Genomic DNA, 6,000 nt, shown 5'->3' on the forward strand with positions numbered 1-6,000 from the left:
GGAGAAAGGAGTTAGTGTGTGTGACTTAATGAAAGGAAAACTTAATGTGCAGAGTGAACTGGATTCTTATTTGGATATTCCAGGAGCTGAGTGGATTCTGACTGGAATCAACTGGTTATGATTGCACAGTGCAGGGTGGACAGGCACGCGACTGTAACTATAAGTATTTATCAAAGCTTTTCCAAAACCTTTCCTCTGGGCTGGAGAATGCAGACCAGAGGAAACCGTCTCAGTCTGGCAATATGAGCCCTTCAGCCGATGAGAGATGTCATCTGAGCAAGGATGCTAGCACCAGGGACCACAAGACTCGTGAAAGAGCCTGATTATTGTAGCCAATATATGACAGTTTGGCAGAGAGTAGAAGCTTGAGTTGGTCCTTTAATACTGGTCGCTTCAGGTGTGAAGGGCGGGACACCAGAAGGCTCCACAAGCAGGCAGAGCCTAGGGCCTGCCCACCTTCAACTGAGGGTAAAACAAGAACTCCAGATCACGACATTAATGAAATCAATGACATAATGACGTAACTGAGAAACAGTCAAGTGCTAAGCGGCCATGCACGGCCAAATAGTCTCCGTGACTGCTTTGCACAGTGAGAAAAAGACAACAAAACAATCACTTTTGAACCTGTAAACATCTACTGGGTCACTGGCAGCCAGTCTGGGTTCATGTAGGTTTTCATTGCAGTAATGTTTGCTTATCTAGCAAGTGTCTAAAACAAGATGGAAGCCTAACCCTAACCAAGGATGGATAAGAAGTGGACTGGCTTCCTTTTTCCTTTCCTCCGGCTTTGAGCAGATTTCTTTTCCTTTACCTGTCTGCCATCAAGCTGGTTTAGTGTGTCACATGGAGTAGCGCTGCTCTGAGTCTACACATTCCAGCTGTTGTTGCCGTGCACGTGTTTCTCAGCGTACGTGCACTTCCCTCTCCTCCTGAGAGCTGGGAGTTGATGCCCACACTGTGGCAGTGCAGAGATGGAGGATCTGGCTTGTCCAGAATTGATGTCTCTTGAAGGCGTTTTGTTGTTGCTCACCCCTACACCCCAGGGACCATTAAGCTGAAAATAATTGGCTCTGAATCTCCTCCCTTCATCGATCCTTTAGAGTCAGTGAACTCTCCGAGACACAAGCGCCAGTGTATTCAGAGAAATGTACACACTCTCTCTCACATGTACATGCGTGCACACACACAAACGGGAAAAGTAGGAGAGGGCTGTGAGTTAGAGAAGAGAAACGGGAAAGAAAGGCACATAAAGAAGCATAAAGGTTTAAACATGAGCAGTCAACAGCTCAATGTAAGGAAGCACCGGACTCAGAGCAGCAGACACTCATTCTCAGCAACGGCTAATTCAAGTGAATTTCTTCAGTTTTTGTTTCCCTTTATGAGATGAAACAGGAGCAGTGGCCCAAACACTCCTGAACCTCCTTTTATCTCCGGTGACAGTCACACTGGCCCCACATCACCTCTATCAAAGCTAGAGAACAAGCCGGCAACTGGCCAACAGAGGGAGCCCATGCTATTCCATAGACAGGCCATGCTGAGGAGCACTACATAAAAGTCACCTTATACTGCACAATATTTAAATCGTCTTCATACTGAGCAAAAATAAATTAAAAAGAGGACTATATGGAGTTTATTTATTATATCGTATGTCTTAGTTTCACCTATTTTCTATAATATTTTATATTGAAGCATCTATACTGGCACTGTATGTTTGTAACGTCTTCAGTCATTGTGTAAGGTCAGGCGTAGAGTTTGGATTAACTTCATTTGAACCCTTTTAATAGATTAATAGAAAACCCAGAGGCTTTGTGTAAAGTTACATCTTTTAGTTTCTAAAAAAATAGCTTATCCGTCAAAGCCTTAGTCCTAACTCCACATGGTGACTGTGTTATTTCTTTTGTCAACTTCAAGGCAACGGAACGAGCTGGAAACACGCGGCATGTCCTCACCTTAAAATCTGTGAGCAACCAGCAGACATGCAGACACGTTCATTTTAAATCCTACTTCTTGATGATAGCAGTGTTCAGAAATGTGTAACCTGTGTAATCTAAGCTGGTAAACGCGTCTCCTACAGTTAAACAGTGTTAAAGTAAACGAGACGACTGAACCAACCACCAGAACTGATTTGAAGAGGAATTATGTGTTTAATATAAAGAAGAAAAAGCAAACATTACATGCCGTTACAGGCTCAGCTGTTGTAACGCATCTGTGCGAAATGCTTAAAAGTGGGATTTAGATGATAAGAAGCTGGATTGGTAAACATAGCGTGCCTTTGTCTTCAATTACCTCCTTCAATCTTCATGTAGTCAGGTCCAGATTTAATGAAATCTATATCCATCCGTCTTCATCATTTGTGTGGTTGCTGGAGGACTCCGTGGTGCCGGCACTCCTATCATCAATACAGGCGGACGAAGGCCGCTCTCGGTGAAGAATTGATGGCCACCGAGGACACAACAGGGGGTGTTCATCTCCAGTATCACTCACTCCCTTTCTGGCCTTTACAAAACAGAGAGGTTCATCACCATGAATACGGAATATATTTACATACCCTGTCCATCCATAATGTGACACCAAGGTAATTAGACCTCTTCATATTCATACGTCAGAGATGACATGAATAATAATCTCATGTCCCCACCACTGGAAATAGGTCAGGGATAATTGAATTTGTTTATCGTATTTTCTCCCATTAAGAGTAATCAGATAAGTAGTGGGGTACATCCCCGTGACAGAGTCCTTCACCGCTGATGAACCATCACATTAATTGAAGTTAATGGGCAGAGCAAAGAGCGAGAGAAAGTGAAGGAGGGAGCTTGTATGGATGAGTGCATCAAATGAGTGGCAAACGGTGGGTCGAGTTTGTCCTCCCCGTGCTCCCAGGGCTGCACTACACATCAGCAAGCTGGGTAATCAAACACAAAAATGGCCTACATAAAATATTTACTCGGATCAACTTTTCAGAAGCTCCCCACAAAGTTTTAAGGCTATCCAGTGTGCAGCGGGAACAGGGCAGCCAAACATGCGCTTCCCAGTTAGTCGGTGTGACTGCCGTGAACGTGTTCAGGAAAACATGGGAAGGAAAAGTCGGCTGTCGGCACCCTGAAGGCTTTCCAGTCACTCTTTGGTTCGCTCATATACTGTCACTCAATAAGCTGCTCTATCACAAGCAGATATCTCGCTTTGCATAGTCTTTATTATGTTTAGATACAGCGTCACATTCATTTGCTTTGTGGGAAGTTTTCCCTTCCCACTGTCGCTCAGGGGGCCTTCTGACTGTTGGGGTTTTCTTTCTGTTATTGTCGTGTTGTTGAGGTGATGGTTGTTGTGATTTGGTGCTACATGTATATAAAAAGAACGGACTTTTTGGTCAGCAGTGGTTTTCACCGGCTGTGGACTTTAACTGGGACAAGTGAGAGCTGCAGTTCTTTAAATGTTGTTTGGGGTTTTGTTCCCTCCTGGATGAGTTGTTGATGTGCTCTTGGAGTAATTTTGGGAAAGACTCCTGGGAAAGTTTACCACTACTCCAGGTTTTCTCCATTGGCTCCCAGCTTTCGACATGACTTTGTGATATTTTTGTAACTCATAGATGTGAAAACGTTTGTTTCCCAGCTTTTTCTGTTGATTGGTTGATGTTTTTGAGATATTTTAGCCAACTACACTGATTTCTCGATTCAGCGGGTCTGGCAGTAATCACGTATTGATGATCAGCTTGTGAAACTCTACTCAGTTTTCCAGGGAGACAGTTACTTTTCACATAGGGCCAGGTAGGTTTGGATAACTCATTTCCCTTAATAAATAAAAATCATGTAAAAACTGTGTTTACTCAGTCTTTAATATTAAAGGTGCTTGCTGAAATTTGCTCTATCCATGCTTCGATTCTGGCGATTAAAGACATTCACTAAGCTTTATTTTGGGAATTCGAGAGCGCCTTAGTAGCAGAGGAAACACCGTGAAAACCAGCACCTACAGAAATTAAAATTTTGTTGACAGAAATTAAGAAGAAATTTAGTTTTACATTTTAATTGGCAAGCAGTGTGTCAAAACTACAAAGTAATGCCCATTCAGGACCAAATGTAATGAAGACTAATACTGAGAAAAAAGCCTGAACGTGTCAGATGAAGCTCAGGAACTGTTAAAATCCGAGACTGCACTGCTGTAGTTACCTGCCAAAGGGAGGCAAAGGAACGCTGCTGGTATAACAAGGCTTGACGGGGATCTCAGGAAGCAGCAACGCACACAACAATCAATAGACCAGCCTCAGAGGAAGAGCATGGGGGGAACCAGACTTCACAACCAACCTCCTCTGAATGCATTAGAGCGCCGTTCCTCCACCCTCACTCTAACACGGCTTCATCTAAGAGAGAAAAGCACTAAAGAGGAAGAACGTGGTGACAAGTCGTATGAAGAGAAGTAAACCACTGACAGAGAGATCCCTTTGTGGGGCTGATCTGTGGAGAGAGCTCCACTCCTCTACTCACAGCAGGCTCTGCAGCGCTTCCAGGTGGCTCTGTCACTTCCCCTCAGGCTTTGTCTGTGAGTGTGTGTTTTTGTGTGTTCTCGTGCTTCTGTGCTTGTGAGCATCAGTTTGAAGCTTTTAGAGGGTAGATTTTTAGTCCTCGTGTGTTTTTTAACATATTCAAGGACAGTTTAGAAACTGTATCAGTGCGTGCAGGGTGGACTCAACGTGGTAATTTTATATGACTGAGCAACAACAAAACATGCTCCTCAAACTGAACTGAAGCAATCATTTGTCCCTGTCAGCAAAAAGCCTTTTATTATGTAACAGCCCATCAGAGGGGTGACATCGACTGATAGTGAAACAGTCGAATTGTTATTAGTGATACTATGGTAGGGGCTGACAAGGGTCAGGACAATATTTTGGTTTGAGCTAAACTCACAACTTTAAGATTCTGTGTGCGTTACTCAAGCACTTTTCATGCATTTGGGTTTTTCTGTTTTTTTTGTTTACTGTTCTAACAGAACTTAAAAAAATAGAACTTCTTTAACTTTTGCACTTCCTCATGGCTGGGATTTAATTTCTAGATAAAGGACTTGAGGAGGGTTTATGCTTGCTCCAAAGCGCCTTACCTCAATGCCGTTCTTTCCCACATAGCACCAGGAATGTGCACAACCTGCTAACGTTAGCTTAAAAATGCAGTCCACAAATATGAACGAATCAGTAGCTTTAAGCATGAGACAGTGTCCAACATCAGGACAAAAATCTGTACTTTTCAGTTGCTCACCTGTTGCTCAAGAAATAAATTAATAAGCTTAGGTCCCGCCATCCAGGGCTGGAGTCTACCCCTGCTGCCACTGGGCGAGAGGCAGGGTACACCCCGGACAGGTCACAGTCATTAGCTGAACACTACAGACTCAAAATATGCAAATCAAGCAGACTAGAAATGTCCTGATGGAAAAAGGACAGAATGTGTTCAAGAATAACAAATGTAATGGTCATTAAGTGGACTGTAAGAGTTTGGAGGTGGGCAAAGTCAGATTTACATGCATGTAAAGCTCAGCGCTTACTATTGTTAGTAAAGCGTACGTACAGCGACCTCTCTGTAACGGGGCTGTGCAAAGTTCAGTAGGTGGCTGTTAGTGACACAGGGGGCCGGCGGGTCCCTAGCAGTGCCGTCTCACCCCCTATCACCCCAGGGTGACCTCTCCTAAGTAATTACTCCTGTCACTCAGTCACCTCACTCTGTCCCCACCCAAACAACATCATCTCCATGACGATGGATACATTGATGCTACTAATCACTGTCTGCCCTCTGGACGACCCGCCTCCTCACTTTTCCTTCAGATCACCTCCCCATCTCTGTGTTGTGCATCCTTACAGCAGCTCCCCTGTTTTATATTTGCATAATTTTACTCGCTAATTGTAGTGGAGGATGACTGCATGTTGGACAGTCACTGCTGTTGGAAGTGATTTTAATGGGGGAGACATGGGATAATGGCGCTGCCCTCTTGCCCTGCTTCATGCCCAGGCCTCATTAGGGT

The sequence above is a fragment of the Simochromis diagramma genome, unplaced genomic scaffold (assembly GCF_900408965.1).
Source record: "Simochromis diagramma unplaced genomic scaffold, fSimDia1.1 OVJJ01000005.1, whole genome shotgun sequence".
NCBI lineage: Eukaryota > Metazoa > Chordata > Actinopteri > Cichliformes > Cichlidae > Simochromis > Simochromis diagramma.